Genomic DNA, 17410 nt, shown 5'->3' on the forward strand with positions numbered 1-17410 from the left:
GGATTTCACAGAATGTCAATGGAAAGGAAGAGTATTCCACACATCTTAAGGAAAAGCTGCCATCCATTAGACAAGTATGTCTTTCTAAACTCATTCTGTGAGCTTATTATGAAAGAAATGTATATCGTGGATCTCTGTGATGTTACATTTGTATAGAAGATATATCCTGATTTTTTTGTTAATGCTGCAAGTGGTTTAAACCCCAGTGAGACAGAGGACAGAACCCTGGCCAGTAACTGCCCTCTTAAAAGACAGGGGGTATCACAATGCCAAGGATTTGTCCTTAACACTATATTTAGAATATTGCTTAAATATACAAGAAGAGGATGTCCATTTTAGGACATTTTTAGGTATGACAAAACTATGCTTATTCTTAAAGGCCAAAGACGTCTTTTTGTTCAGTCTTGGCAAGAATCCTCCCTGGAACCAGAGAGAGCTAATTGGCTGGAGAGCAGATGAGTGGCATAATTGGCTGCAGCATGTCATTATCTTGGTGTCCCAGCTCTAATGAATGCCATTCACCCAGGCCAGATGCAGCATCCTAACAATATGCTAGGGCAGAAACTGTTTTATCAGTTGTGCGCATTCCTGGTGCTCAGTGCTGTTGTCACTAGGAGAAATAAGCTCTGCCAAGATGTATTAAATCCATAAAATGCATCTTCATGGAAAGTATAAAAAAGAAGGAAAATAAAATTAAAGAGAGAATTCAGTATTGTCTTGCATAGTAGGTCAAATCAGAGAGAAGTCCTGTGCCTTAGGGCTGAGAGCCACAAGTGCCATTTCTGTCCCAAGGTTCTGTATAACCTGAGGTGAAATACCTGTACCTCAGCTTGCTTTCTCTGTGGGTGGGGATAATGTGACTTTTATTATCAGAGGGGCACAAATGCTGTTTTGGATGTTGTTTGTAATAGTTCTTCTTTGTTGACAAAGTATAAAAGTTTTGAAAATGGTGTTTTAGATAGAATCTAATTACACTGTCATGTCTCCATATATGCTTTAGATGAGACCTTTTTTTTCCGAATCCAAAATAAAGATTCAGTAGACTTACAAGAAAAGCATATTTTGAAAAGAGTATTTCACACATCTGCACTTGTAATCAGATCTGGAGAGACCATGCAGTAATGAATTACCTGCACAATCTTTTGTCTCAATTACCTGTTACTTGTGCTCATCCATAATTGTCTTTCTTGAAAACCCTTTCTTCCTGAGAAAGTAAATGATAAATTAAAGTTGTGACTGCCTGTGGACAGCTCCAAAATGATGTATTATTTGAAGGTTTCAGCCTCCTAATATACAGATATTAGTGATCTCTGTAGGCACCTTGTGATCCTCCTAAGCTCATCCTGACTCATGAGTATACACTAGGAAGAATGAAAAAAACTGAGACATGGAATTTCCTTTTATAAATTATCTTAAAAACAGAGGAGAAGGAGTGATTTGTAACTGTGATTGTGACCTGATTTTATAGTTGTTACGTAGTTATTATTAAGATGGCTCTTTAAATTGATTTTTAATTTTGCATAGTAGCCTTAACTTGAAAATAATAAGGCCTATAATAGTAATCAAGCTTTAATACTTTGAAATCTTGGGGTAGAAACTTAGTAATAAGTGCATAGTTCTTACTTGCTTTGTGGATTGGGTGAGTTCAGAGTTTTCTCAAATGCTACTCATAAGATTTAGCAATACATTCTTCATTGAATAAAAACTAGGATGCGCATTCTGTCCCAAAACTGAAGACTCAAAATATCCCCATCAAATATTGATGGACTTGCAACCAAACAATGTTGGTTTTGGTTTCAACCAGGAAGAAAGAATGTACTTAAACTCCATGGAGGAAAGCAAGCATCCAGTGCCAGCTGGTGCTAATGTGGAGGAATAGAAGAGGAAAAGGGAGTATTTCATCCTTGTGGGACTCTTTGTTTTGTCTAAACAGGTAAATCTGTGTCTAAGATAACTGTAGTAGACTCACAGTCCGAGCAGAGATTTTATATGTGTAATTTCATCTCATGAAATGATGATGGCTGCATTAAAGACATCCAGATGATGTATGAGACTATAGCTGCAAATATAATAAAGTAGAAAATGGAGTGGAAGTATATGGATTTTAGTGCAGATACAAAGCAAGTGTTGTGATTGATAGCTCTCTTGCAGGCACTGAACTGAATTGCTAGTATCTTGGCAATGAATGGGCTCAGCCTACTTAACGGGTTGCATTTAATATTGCTAATTTTCTCTTCTGATCTGTCTGCAGAAATCCTGCAGTGTGTGTAACTACTTGTATGTGCTTTCTGATTTCTGAATTGGTGATACAAGTAGGAAGTGAGAACAGACTATCAATTCCTCCAGGCATGTTTGATATTCTTGAAATGTCCAGCTGTACAGACAGGGCAGTGTCACTGGCTTTTTGCGGGAGGGAGGATCTCTGCATCTCCACCACCTCCATAACTCACTCTTTTCCTGGCAGCTATTTTTCTTGCTTTTATAGCGTTCTTTATGATCCATTGAAAAACCTCATGGTGCTAGGACTGGCAGTGCTGTTCTTTAAACCCATTGCTGCTGAATGCAACACACAGAGCAGCAGTGGGAGATGGTTGGTAGGAAGGAAAGGAGGACTGTCTTAATCCTGCATTAGATATTTTTATCTGTGTATTTGCATAGAAGTTTAAACTCAGAAATGATAAATACTGGTTAAGCTGGCATGCTGAGATTGGTGTACTTGGAATGGAGTGGAAACATGGAAAAAAAAAAGAAAAAACACAGAATGATGGTGTAGGTGGAGCAAGTAACAGATCAAAGCTTCTGGTCCATTTAATACAAATGACATTAGTCTGCTTTGGAGACAGAAATCAGCAAAAACCTTTCCCTTATTTCTCACAACTAACATGTGCTAAGCCACATAGTGGCTGAAAAATTTCATTGGAATTTCAGGAGAGAAAAGTAACATAATATAGGGCCAAATTCATTATGGCTTAAATAAAATTCACAAAAATAATAAAGAGAAACCATGCCATTAAGTAGGCAAAAACAAATACTGCCAGTTCAGTGCCTTCGAAATAGAGCCTTAGAAAGTCTCCCAGAGTAAACAGATGTATTGAGTTCAGCTGAGTTATTCTGACATACGTTAGCAGGAGAACTGGTCTATAAAACTGTCTTATAGAAAAATCTCAAGTAGTAATTAATCCTGTGTCTTTAATACATAATTTTATTGTACTTGATACTGAATCCAGTGTTGTCAGAGGGGACTGGTTTTGTTCAGAGCAGGCTATTTGTACTGGGCTTCTCAGGGACTATAATCAGAATACTAAAGAAGAGTCAGGTGCAATTTTGACATTGTATGTAGAGGAATTCAGTCCAAAGAACTTACAGCTTAGTGTGATGTTTTATTCCTGCCCCTTTTCTACATGCCTTTTAGCCTACAGATTGTACTTACTTACTTTTATACATGTAGAACAAGAAGGTCTAATGAATATTTTGCCACAAGAATTACAAATATGTGATAACTTAATATGTACAGATTGCTAATCCAATATACAGATTGCTAGAAGAATGATGGATAATTCTAAGACTCCACCGGAGTTCAAGAAAACTTATTAAAACTCCAAATTTGTTGCAGCATTACTGGTATTTGTCAGTTAATATAAAAGGTATTTACAGCTTAGTGAAATCCAAACATTAAGATTATTGTGCATTTTATTGACCTTTCCTGAGCACTGAATTCAAAATTCATCCGTCTCTAACCTTTTCCACCCAGTTCTCTTTCCACTCTTTTCCAGTTTCATACATAAGTAAAAAGCAAGGTGAAATTAGAGGGAGCTGTTAAGGATTGCATTGGCTTGCGTTCTTCTTTCAAAATTGACATTAAAATATATGAGGCAGAATTGTCTAACAAACAGTAGGATGATTCATAGGGAATGAATGGCCTGGTAGAGGCTTTGCTCCCTAACATTACTGATTTAACGCTCTTGGAAAAGGAAGACATTTGCTTTCTGTCTAAATGAAAATAGAAATGAGAGGCTTAAGGGAAGGCCCCATCTCTGCCCAGCTACTGGCTACATCTCGCAGATAATGCCATTCAGTAAAGAATGCTGGAGATGTTGCATGTTCAGTAAGCAGCCTGTAAATGAAAACACTGACTGAATGAATGAATCACATAGACATTGCCCTGCTTCCTATTCCTTCCTGTTGTTTTTTCCTTCTCCCTTTCTGAAGGATCCTTGTCAGGCAACACTGTGTTTGTCAGTGTCATAGCCCAGTATCAGAAGCAAAATATAAAACAAAATGCATTTGTACATGCAAGGGTGAATTTTCGCTTCACTTTTCTGACAACAGCAGTGAAGCGTGTCTGCTTAATTTGCAGCCTAAAAGAACACAAGTGTCTTGCCAGCTCTCCGAATGCTGTTGGTTCTACTTGGTTAGCAAGGCCTTGGTCTTGGGCTCAGTGCAGATGGGTGCATGGCTAACTCCTGTGCAACTGAGGGAAGATACTAAGCACAAGTGCAGTAAATTGAGTGTTTAAAGCATCCTCCAAAGTGCATTGAAATTAATTGAGACTGGGGATGTACAGGCCACAGGAGAAGTCCAGTTTATGTCAGTGCACTTCAGATACAATTTGTAAGTTCATTTTCAGTGTTTGAACTGGATTCAGTAATTCCAACTATGCAGCCCCTTCACCTGGATGTGCAGTGGTGATAAAAGATAGTCAAAAAATAAGTGTTTTTCAGAATGTATGTCAGAAGATATGATGCTCAATTAAAGGATTATTTAAAAATTTGTCCTCTCATATTCCTTCTAAGGCCAATGTACTAATTCTGTTCTTGATATTCTTGTATTCTTATATCCAACAGACTTCTTTTTCTCAAATCTCTCTTTCTAAAGTAAATACATTCTGTTTATTACATAGTATTAATCTAAAGTGTTTTCAAAACCACTTAGATGTCTTTGGGGTTTCCAGCTTCTGCATTATGCTGTGCTAAGTTATCTTTTGTATTCTGACGTTCTGCATGGTTGGTCTAAATGTCCTTCTGAAATAAATATTGTCTATTTTTTGGTGACACTATCTGGGGAATCCCAGGTTCTTTTATGTGTGGCTTCTCTGGGAATAATGTGCCATGATCTATGAGCTCTAATCCCAGAGGCAGTTCTAATACTATTTTTATCATTTTGATTTTGATACATGGTTCTTCCTTGATGTTATAAGCATTAATGCTGGAAACTTCAACTTTGTTACAGAACATATGGCATGTTTGAGCATGCTATCAATCAGAGTCTGTCGGCTTTTGTAGAACTGATCTTTGATCTCATCGGTGTAGTAGTTTGCTAGTGAACTGCATCACATCATGTTTAAAACCTTGCTCGGAGCAATTGGCTGTGTACAGACTTCTGCGCTATGATATTTTTTTCTTGCTTTAAACTCCTTAATTAATACTATTCTTTCTGAGTTGTAAGCACCTTGCAGCTCTGACTACGTTTGTTTTCTCCTCCTCACCTCTTTTTTCCAGTGCTTTCAAGTGTGTTTCTAGCTCAAAGTAGTACCCATTATTTTCATCATTTGTGTAGCTTACATGGTTGCAACTGTTGCTCTTGAAGTTCAAAAGCAAATATTCCTGATGTCTTCACCTTTAGTCAGAAATTTCAGTCCTTCCTTCCTGATTGGTCTTGTCAGGGTTTGTCACTTTTGTCTAGCCAGGTTCCATTACGTTTGCATTAGGATCAGAATGGCTGCACATTTCCCTGGGTTTCCCTGGGTTTCTGAAGCTTGAGTCTTGAAGATTATTGTCCTATCACTCAGCTCCTTACTTGCAGAACTTCTGAATTGCTTTTGTGCTAGTTCCTGTCCTTTTTCACGTTGCTTGGGCAGTCCTAGTAAGTGCTACTACTCCTGCCTGCAGGACTCAGTCAGCACAGGACCTTCCCATGGCAAGGAAAGTAGCTAGAAGGAGTGAGAGAAGCACAGTTACTCATGATTCATCCTTCTTAGCTTCTGACATTTAACTAGAGTGCTTTAGTTAGGGATGTAATCTTGAAGTGCAGTCAGTGAATGGAATAACTCAGGCCATTTAGCAAGAAATTCCTATTCTAATCCACTGGCTAAAAAAATGAGGGCTGCTGTCACTCTCTGCTGACCGGGTAGGTCATCCAGGTCATCCTGGTGTCTGCTCGGGTACTATTCAGTGTCTAATAATAACTAGAATCCATCAGGTTCATGTGACTGGAATTTTTCTTTGAGGGAAAAGAGTCTTGATAAAACAATGTTTGCTATCATTGTCTGTCTGGTAGATCTTTTCTCAAACATAGAGACAAGGAGAGCTAAATCAGCTCTGTGTTAGTCGACCCCTTCCTTGTTAATGCAATCGTAACGTTCAGTGCAAACTAATGTCCATCTCTGCTATTCCTTCGAGGCCTGAACTTGTTTATTAGAACACTTTGCATTTCTCTGTGTGACAACATTCATGTGGTCTGTATGTAGATGCTGGCCTAGTGTTTTGTTTGCATTATGCATCCTTATATAAACAGAGTTAATGCTGATTCTTCCTATCACTGTTACCTTTCTTAGGTCTTGACAATACAAGCAATTTAATTGCTACTCTTAAAAGCAGAGAGAAGGTGATCATTTTTGGAGACTGCTTGTCACCTTTCCATCCTTGCTGATGTGTGAGGTGAGAGAGTGAGCACCATCCTTGCATCTCACATACACTAAGCTGCAGAATATATTGCCTTAATAATTTACAATCTATTTCAGGGCACAGCTGTTTCCCAGTTCTTCCAATTTTAGCCATTCAGTGTCCTACTAGTGAGAACGACACTGCCAGCTTGCCTGCCCCAGCACATTGAGTTTGCTCTTTGGCTGACTCATGGAAGTAAAGAAAAAAATCTCTCCAGCCTGTGACTCTGTTTTGTTTCCCTGAGCTGACGGGTGGCGCTTGCCAGTGCCAAACATAGCCTGTGGAACAAAAGATTAAATGTTGTTCTGCCAGTTCGGCTTCCGGGTGCCTTATCAAATGAACCCACGGAGTTAGATACACATGAGAGACACCAGCAGGCTCCCGGTGGCCAGCCCCACATTGACAGCTCAGTGCCTCTCTTGAAGCTTAACAGAAGTGACAAAGAGCTGGGAGTGAAATAACCTTTGTTGGTGGCTGCAGAGGTGTGCTGCCATCTATCTGCTGGAAGTTGTTCTTCTAGCCAGGAAGCCATAGCAATAAGGACAGGGTAAGGAAATAAAGAGTCCCCCACTCCTCTCTTTCTCTTTAATTGCTAAGCTGTTTTGATTACAAAACTACTGAACACGTCAGTTCTTAGAAACAAAACGCCAAAGGTCATGAGGCAACATGAAAATTATAGAGAACTGAACTTAGTCTAAGCTCAGTTACACTGATGCAAAGTAGAACAGGAGTTATCCCTATGCCTTCACACAGGGGTTTCAGTTACTTCTGATTTGAGTCTAGAGTTGTTCTGGGAGTGGCCTTTATAGTTAAAAAAAAGAAAAGTCAGAAAAAGGAAAAGCTCAGAATAAACTGAAGGTGAAAAGAAATGTGGCAAAATCTGTTTCAGCATGAAATGTTTAGCATAACTCATCTCTGCAGTAAACACATTTAATTGCTATTAAATTTATATCCCTGCAAATAAAATGGCAGAAGAGCTGCTGCTCAGGTTGAAGCTTGTCAGTTTGCAGTAAATTGGAAGTGTTATAGAAATAGTAATAGGTAGGAAGCTAGAGAAGCTCCTCAAGGTGTAGAAAACTTTGCGTAGTGCCTCAAGTAATTTGATGAACCAGTAGGCATCTGTGTTTCTGTCTGTGGTCAGGAGACAATTAAATGTTCTGATAGCATACTTGAATGATCGTGCAGGGCTGACCATTCCTCTCTTGAGCACCTCTTTCTGATGTGGCAATTCCCTAGGAATGATTACAGTTCACATTTTGATTTTTCTCACAGAAGAATGTTAATGTTTTTGCTCTGTACTTTGCAGCTGTTGAGTACACCTATCTGGGCAATATCAGGGCTTGACTTAATATTTAATAATTTGCCTAAAATCTCCTGTGACTCCATTAAAGATACCTATTTAGCTGAAGAAAACTGAATGTTCTTGCTGAGAATCACTTTTTCCTGAAGTATTGGGACAGTTCTAAAATAGAGAGCTAGCTTATTGATCCCATTGCCTCAGAAATTGTCTTCTAGAAGTACAATCCTTTAAAATATATTTAAATGCTACCATTTAGATAGTACATTCATTTTAATATTCTACAAGGGAAAATATTCTTTGTTGTTGACAGGCCCATTAGTAAATACATTTCAGTATTTTTTTTATTTAAAAAATAAAACTATGCCGTTTGCTCTTGTAGCTTTCTGCAAGCCCAACCCAAGCTTAAGTCATTAGATGGGCTAGTTCAAAAAAGCTTGTTCCACTTCCACTTGTCCTCAACTGGGCAGGCTCGTTGTTTTGGAATAAGTTAGGATTTCACTGTCATGTCATTCGGTAATGTCTTGGAAAAAAAGTAATTCTCCTTTGCTTAGCCTGAGCTTTTTACCTTGAGCCTTGCCTAGGGCTTCTTGTGCTGAGCTATTCTTGCATTCAGCCATGCAAAGAAACGCAGCGCGCTTCTCGCTTCGGCTGTAGGTCCTGTCAGCAGGAGTGGAGCGTTGAAAGCGGCATTTCAGCATGCAATTAAATTATTGCCCTTCATGAGCATCGCTCACCGCTAAACTGTTTGCCCAGTGACAGAGAGGCTGATTGTCTGACTCTGTGAATTATATTCAAATAACATTGTCCCATTTCTCCAGGGACCCATTGGTGAGCTTACAAGCTCTTTAGGGCTTTGGCTAGGCTTAATAAAAAACGATGGATTTGAACTGGCATCTTAGGCAGTGAGGCTAGTGTTTTTGATGCCGAATTAAAACTTAACCCTTTGTACAAATGTGTGAGACAAGTTGTGAAGTGTCGTGTTTTTCCTTGGCCGGCATTGTTGGGGAGTGACTCTGGCTGGACCATGCAATGAGATCAGAATGTTCTGAACCTCTTATGAAGGAAGTGAAAAGGAAGAAACAGAAGCTACTGCAGAAAGGCTGGGATCTATGTGACAGGGTATTGCCAAGGCAAAAAAAAAAGGAATGGCAACACCTGAATTGTTTTTTATAATGCTAAATTATTAAGTACAGCATATTAGAAGGTCATGAAAGGCAAAGTAAATGTATTAGTCTTCTCCTTCTGAAAGTCATCGCCAAATACTGGCAAAGCTCCAAGATGAAAATGAGTTTTTAATAAGATGAATTGCCTCTTGAAATTGTTCTGTCGATACTTTTCCATGCAGCTCAGAATAGGAAGAGTGTTGCAAGCCATTGAGTGAGCAGCCATCTGAAGATCTAAGAATATTTTGGCACCTTGAATTAAATTTAGTGCTTATGAGCAAAAGTGGGGTTGGATAGCGGGGACTGCTATAGAATCGGAAAAAGCTCCACATCCTTCATGTTTGTAGATTGTCAAAATTACATGGAGGTTTGTAGAGATAGCCTAGAAAACCTTAGCGATGACTTTGATAATGAAGTAACTCAGAGAAAAAAATAAAGGAAGGAGAATGTGAATGTGGGGAATGTGAATGTGAAAAGGGGAATGTGAATGCGAGAGTAGTATGCAGAACCGAAACCATGAAAAGCTGCCTAGGAGCTTGGCAGCAGGCTAACACATCTGACATAATGATTCGCAGGTGTCACAGAGCACTGTACGATCCATTAGGGAAGTTTGCATTGAGGTTCTTTGCTGTGGATGCATGTGTGGTGTTCTTGGCTTGGTTGCTATTTTCAAAATAGAAAACGCCAGGTTTCTGGTGAGTTCATTCCACCCTTTACCATTTTAGCTCTGTGTTCTTATTATTTTCATAAAAAGAAATAATCTATTCAATAGATCTGTGATTAGTAGGAGATCTTGCCCAAGAATTGTTAAGTAGATATTTGATAACAGAAGATACCTGTCAAGAATAGCAATAAACATACTATACAACCAGAATTAAATATGCATTGAGTCCCCATAAACATATCTGAAGAACCTGGATGGGTGCAACTGTGTTTACATTGTGTTTTTTCTAGCCCCAGGTTTTGTTACTGCAGACAATAGCAATAACAGCATTTTTTTTGCTGTATCATTAATATGCATTATGACTTCTAGTCATCAAAACCTGTCTATTGAATTTAATTTGATCATAATTGAGAGATCTTCCAAATAAAGACCTTGGACTTGTGGGCATCTATGTACTGCCCGGTGCTGATATATATGAATTATCTTTTTTTTTTTTTTTTTAATCATCCTTAAACTTCAAGTGACATTGGCATGAGAGGCACAAAACTATCTTGGATGAAATGCCTTAACTTGGTAAGGTATTAATTAACTTGTTCTATATTTGATGGACATTAACTCAGTATAAATACCAAGAAAATGCTTCTCTTAAATGTCTGTGTCACTATTAGCAATGGGAACAAGGAAACGGAGTTTTGCGATTTTTTCCATCTAACTACATAATCCTGGGCAATTTACTAATGCCAAATGTTGCCAAATCCCAGTTTAATGGTTCAAATACAGTACCACTCCACTACTTCTCAATTATTTGTGTTTAATGTTTCTTAAGAGAACTTTGTGATACCAGCAGGAGTTAAGTTTTAATTAAATGTTCCCATATTTGTGTACAGTAAGTCACTCTCCAAGCATTGCTGCATACTTGCTGACTATAACAGCAACCAGTATTCAGGGTTTGAATCTGAAAATGAAACATTTTTATATTACTAGAGAGTAGGAGGTTCATAAGTAAAACAAAGTAATGAATTAAGCAGTACAAAAAAAGACAACTGTTTCCTGCATTAATGTGCAATGTAGGAGACTCCCAAAGCATATCAAACGAAGCCCTTCAGGGAAATTCTACCAAGCCTCAATTCCTACAGTATCAGAAGATTATTTTGTGTAAGCCATCTGAAAGGTATTGTAACATAATTAGTTGTTGAGAGTTCAAGAAAGCTGCTTGCCAATTCTTCATGGATTTCATTTGTAATTTGCCTCAGGAGTGTGGAAACTACTTCAAAACCTGTTTAGAAAGAATTCTGCAGAGATAAGACTGTAAGTATCCTTGTAAGGTTAAGCAGCATTCACATGGTTTGGTTAAGATGGAAAAAGAATAGAATTCTCCTCTGTTGTGATAATTTGAAGATCACTAACTTTCTGTAGTCCCGAAGTCTGGAATTATCATGGTGTAATTGAACAGTTACTTTGGCACTATTGTGTAGTTTAGCTATTAATAAGTTTATCTAATTACATTTTTCATAAGATGCACTGAGCAAAGTTACTTATTAAAATTCCACATGCTTCCCTTTAAAACGCATGTCTTATTACAAGTTTAATCATTCAGTGGGAAATGAAGCATTGGGAATTTTTTATATTTATATATACACAGGGCTAAAGCCTTCTGAAGTCAGTGGAAAATTTCCTGTTGATCCAAGTGCTTTTTGGATCAGACCTCTCTTAACTCTTTTCATGAGTAAGTTGGTATTTTATGCTTATGAGTTACACTAGACATATTAATGACCAGCATATCGAAATTGGAGATTAATAGTTATACAGAAAGACTCAACAGTACAGAATGGGGAAAAAGACGAGAGGATGCAAAAGGTTAATGTATTATCATCTAAGGGACTCACTAAAGTTGATCAGTGGCTACAGGTCTAGAGAGTTCTGGGTTAAACAGTGCCCTCCCAGGCCATGGTGTTCGAAATAGGTTACAAAAGACATGGTCCCATTAGGCAGTGATATTACTCAAACTCTGGTATTTCTTTCCCAGTAATGCAGATCCACTCGGGATCTTTGCTTTAGGTTCAGGGTCCTCTTACAATACTTAGAATTACTTATTTTTCCTTCATTTCTGCTTTGTAAGGTGCTTGGTTAATTGAAAGGCAAAGGAAGCATGAGCTTTTGAGGAAATAGTGAAAGCAGTGAAATGAACTGACTTCAGATTCTCATTTTTCATCTGATATGATTAGATGCTCAATTTCTTTTCTTCCCCTCACACATGGGCAACTTTGGAAATCTTGGCCATTGTGCTTTTTTCTGAGCCATGAGATTTTATCCTGATTCTGTCACATTTCTATCATGCTATTTTTTATCTATTTTTTTCATATGTAGTGACATTTTTGACTTGAGATGCTGTAGTTCTGCAATAATGTATGTAAAGTCTCCTTGGTGATACATTGCAAAGGGAAAAAATAAATCTGTCAGGGAAGTGATGGTGAGAAATAAAACACTTTATCCTGACTGACTTTTACTTCATCTTCTGTCCCAGTGTAAATGCTTTGTTGCACGGCCTCTTCAGTTAGGTCTGCAAAAGATTTATGGTTTTTGTTTTTTTCCCTTATTTTATTTAACAATCCAAAACAGAAGTTAATGTTTTATTTTGTGATGTTGAACAATACAAATATTACAGTTAGTGCAGTGGCCTTATATAAGCCAAAAGCACTGTCAGATCTGATAGTGTATAGGGATTTTTAGATAAATTTTACCTCTGGGAAATCTCCAGATTCTCATTACGTTTCTGGAATAATCGTCGTCCCCTTTTGCTCATTTCTAGAGGGGAAGATAACACCTCTCTTCCATTAATGAGCCTTCTTTTACCTAAATTATTTAAATACAAGGCAATGTCACTGCTCATTCTTCCTTAGTATAGGCAGCCCTATACTGTGATAGTAAGGACACTTCTAAATGAGATTTAATAATATAGTAGGACATTTAGCATATATTAATTAAATATCAGCAGATGGTAAGGAGAGCCCTCACTGAGAGTGAATAAGTATAGAGAGAAATATAACTGCCATGTAATTAAGCCAAACCTGCTGAAACAATGAAGGTGCAATTACTTTTTTATTAACACATTACACTTACATGCAATGCTGAGGAATTTAATTACTACCTAACTTCAATTCTGTCAACTGTGGAGGGTAGTACAAGTAACAAAGTTCTTAATCTAAAGGTTTTCAACGTGTAATGATGTTTGGATCTGTAGTTACTTACCACCTAGATTGTGTGAGTATCTATAGTATTAACAGTCCAATGACTGTCAACAGAGTAAAGATTTGCTTTTCTGTCCTTCCTTTCCTTCCCCTGTCCCTTATTTGCTTAACTGTGCTTTCATTTTCCACAATGAAGATATAAACAAGAAGATTTGTATAGAATGCTTCTAGGATAAAAGTCAAACTCTTAAAAAAAATCCATAAAGTTCTTAGTGATCCCATTCAATTCAGTTTTTTTTATTACCCCATTGTAAAGACAGCAGTGCATGTATGCCTGGAGACAGATATGGGTGAGTGCTCGCACACCAGAAAGCTCTTTGTCAGGTATATGTTTGTGGGTGTTGGAATAGATGTTTGCTTGTCTGTATTTCATTGGGTCGTTACTTTGAAAAACTAATAATTACAGTGAAAGTAGCTGAGATGAGTCCCCTGAGATGTGACTAGCAATATAAAAATAAAGTAACACCTTAATCCTGAGGATTTTTCAACAAAAATGGCTATGTTTACACATTATTCCTGGGAAAACCAGTATTTAGTTCCAGAAGCAGCTCCATTAGCTCACATTAGAAGAGTCCCTGTTATATTTGACCTGACATAAAATGCCAAGAAATGGACAAGAATGACATTTAAATGCATGGAGTTGACGGACCTACTGCTAGTTTTTTTTTTTTTTTTCTTCCTAAGTAATAATGTAGAGACACATTTTCCGTCTAGTTCTACTACCTTGAAGTACCTTGTGTGACACTTTACAGCCGTGAGTGAACCTTTAACAAGGTCATTACTTTTGGAGGGATTTCTCCTGGGATTGTGGAAAGCAGCTTATTCTGACTAGTTAGGAAAAGAAAAATAAGTAAATAAAAACAACACTGTAGTAGCTGTGACAGATTTCATTTGTAAAATTGGAAGTGAAAGTCTCCAAAAGGGAAACCAGCTTATCAAGAGTTTAGAGCAGATACTAATAAACCTACCCATGCCAATACTGTAGCCCCATGTGTTTGTAATGCAGTGCATGTGGTCATTTATCAGGAGAGTCTTTGCTCTTCATAATCACTCAGAGACAGCATTAATGTATTCTGTAAATGTACTGTCCCTTCCCACAGTATTGGACACATGTGGAACGACTTGGTAGCGAGACATTTCCCAGAATGTTCAGCTGTTTCACCAGTGCTGTCTGCATGGAGGCTGCTTCTCTGTATTCCCGTTTGCTAGATCAGCAGCATTTAACAGGTACCTGATGGATGGTGTGTCTTTCATGGCATGGATTATCAGGCTGCTAAAGGTCACGGTGGGTATCTGCTAGGGAGCTAATGTAATAAGGTAATAAAGATAAAGCAGTTCCATTTCACTGGAAATGGAGGTTATGCATGCTGAGCCCCTTGCGTTTGGAAGGCAATGGGGTAATGAAAAAATTGCCCCTAGCATTTCACTTTTCATACATCCCTTCAGTACTTCTTACTTTTCTTTTAAAAAATGTCAGAATGATGTTAGAGAAACAACCCTAAATTTCCTCCTTCACTTCCCAGTAATGAATGAACTCTGAGTATCAAATCATTCCCATTTCGGTGTCTTCGTACCTAGTGTAGAAGTGTGGAATGAGAATAAAATTACATGCAACTGCATTTCATCAGGCATTAGTTAAGCCTGATTAGGCTAGTTAAGCTTGATTAGATTTGTGAGAGAGAAGAGAAGTTGGGCAGTCAATGGGATTCTTACAGTTCTTGAACTTACAGTAAGATGATAACATTTCAGCCTTCTATACCATGTGTGCAACAAGGCTTTCTAAAGGTGTTTATTTTAAAGGCGGAACTGCATTTTCAGTGGTGTTTAAGCCTTACACTAGACCTGTGAATACAAGTGAATTATACTTATGTAATAGGTTGGGGTTTTTTTCTAGTTAGTCTTCTGTAAGTGTTCAGTGAAACTTTGACCCTTTTACCTAAGGGTTCTTCCAACAGGTTTGCAAACTAATCAGCATGTAATCACTGTGGAACTTTAGCTGCAATGCTTAGATCTTTCGCTTTCCTTGAGGTCACATAGACCTTAGACCACTAACATGTATGCATATCCTTTGATCAGGAGACTGGAATAAAATAGTCCATTCAAGAGAAGTACTTGAATTTGCGCGTCTTCTTGCCCCATCTGTGCCTTAAGAAGGGACCTATACTTGGTTTCTTCCGTCCACTTCAGCAATTCTCTGACACACTTCAGTGCTTTGAAGGCTCTCATTTCAGACTCAAATGGAAGAGCCAGACTATTACTGAGAAGCTGTGTGCTATAAAAGGAAATAGCAGAATGAAACGGAACGATGATTTGTGTGCTTCAGTGTCTAGTCCCTGACAGCAGACAATGCCAGATGCTTCAGAAAGAAGCTGTAATAATTTCACTGTCCCCAGCCAATATAAAGCATACAGGTGACTTCTTTACTGCTGATGACAATGAAGAAACATGAGTATTTCAGTAGCTTTCAGTAGAGTTCAGAATTCTCTATTAATTTTGAGCTTTCTCAAATTTATTCCCTTAATTCTGTGAAGTATTTTTTGAATTATGCTTTTGAGGCTCCCCTGAATCGCATCAAATAAGAAGTAAAGTTGGGAAGAGGACCGTCTAATTTTACTCTCTGTTCCAGTGTAATCACCTTGTTTACCTTGACAGGGGAGGACAAACTCTCTTGGATGAAGCAAGCTGTAACATTAAAATTTCCAGCTCAATTAGAAGTATTTGCCCTTCTTTTTTAATGTAATTTGCAAGAGAATAGAAAAGCTCCCATGAAGATATAATATGCTGATACAAAAAGAGCTTTTATGTGGGTAAAGCAGTGTGCATACTGCAGCTCTACACTGTGAAGTGCTTCTGTGCATTTCCGTTAATGTAGGCAGGACTCAAGCCTGACAGACAGTGACAGCAACTTACTAGGATTTGAAGATGGAGTAAATTCACTAGGGATAATGCTTGAGACGTCTCTGTCAACTCATCATCAGTGTTAAGGGCAGGCCAAAGCAAATATTTGTTTCAGCCTAATTGACTGAAAATATTATTAATTGCACTAGTTAGTAAGTAATTACCAGAGAATACTAGGAGAAATATAAATATTTTTATTTGGTTCATATACCAAAGGAAACAAGTTTTCTATTTAATATCCTAATAGATTGCACCTTATCTCTTGTTTCACAGGGGATTTGTTTAAGCAAGACTCTGGCTGATATGAGCAGTCTCTTAAATTGAAAAATTGCAATTCCTTCCCCCACAACCTTGATATAAGTCTTATCAGTGTAAGAAAGTGACAAAAACATATCTCTTCTCCAAGACATTATAAGGATTAGCTGAACAGCATCTTCATTTTGTATCTCAGAAATGAAAATAATAGGTGAAAAGCTGTGTCCCTTATTGAAACCATGGTGATAGATGTAGCAGTTGATCTTATGCACAGGTGTGCCCCTATTTATCAACATGGCTACATCACCTTACTCTTGCAGCTTGGACTGCAACCACTGTGCTGATTCTCTAGGTTTGGAGAGAAAGGGAATGTAGAAGAATAGCTAGCAAGAAGAGAGTATTTATTGTGTTGATCTGTGCTTCTGTGTATTGTTCATAATATATTATTCTGGCTCAGGTGCGGATCCAAGATTTGTTGTCTTCAGATATTCATTAAATCTTGATGGTGTTATTACAGTTCTTGTTACTGTCTAATAGTTTCTTCCCTCACCAACCTCACTACAAACTCAGAAACAAAAGATAACTTGAATCTCAAAAGAGCTTACCTTCTCCCACTTAAATTCTCTCTAGCAGCAAACACTCTCAAATGGATGGGTGTTTTATAAATACCTAAGTGAAGCACACTTTGTTTGTCCAGGAGTAAGAGACTATAGTCACTGACCTTTAAGGGAGTTGGGGAAAAAATCTGTGTGAAATCTCTGCCCTGAATCATTTACTTCTGATCATGTCAGCCAGCCAAAGATATATTTTTTAACGTTTTCTATTTTTAACCATTGCTCAAAATGTTTCATTAAAGGAAAAGGAAGAGGGCTGGAGAATCATAACCATATGAACCAGTACAAAATATTTTTTACTCACCATTTGGTATCTGAAGATAGCACAAAACAGATGATAACAAGTGGGCTGCAGGGTGGACATGCTCACTGGATTATATCTTACTGTAATGTGTGAGCAGTGTAATTCAGTTGACAAAGAATGCAAAGTCAACCCCTTTTTTTTTTCACAGCTTTTCCATTAATGTCAAGTCTTGGTTAACATGGTGAGAACCCTTCTCTGTGGCTCTACTTGACCCTTTGTTTGCTCTTTTCTCCTTTCTAGTCCCACAGATATGCTGGAACCTGGCACTTTGAAGACCCAGTGTCAACACTGTGTTGTGCTGT

General features: G+C 37.9%; 1 long non-coding RNA gene across 1 annotated transcript in view; it reads left to right on the top strand.

Annotated features, from left to right (window-relative positions):
* LOC112949706 overlaps nucleotides 1-17410 on the top strand; it is a 29058-nt gene that overhangs the window by 6269 nt on the left and 5379 nt on the right. The window contains exon 3 of the long non-coding RNA XR_003249864.1: nucleotides 14138-14264. This is a non-coding gene — a long non-coding RNA (uncharacterized LOC112949706). The remainder of the gene's footprint in view (nucleotides 1-14137; nucleotides 14265-17410) is intronic.

This window comes from Nothoprocta perdicaria, unplaced genomic scaffold (assembly GCF_003342845.1).
Source record: "Nothoprocta perdicaria isolate Ctin4 unplaced genomic scaffold, notPer1 scaffold_103, whole genome shotgun sequence".
In the NCBI taxonomy this organism is placed as follows: domain Eukaryota; kingdom Metazoa; phylum Chordata; class Aves; order Tinamiformes; family Tinamidae; genus Nothoprocta; species Nothoprocta perdicaria.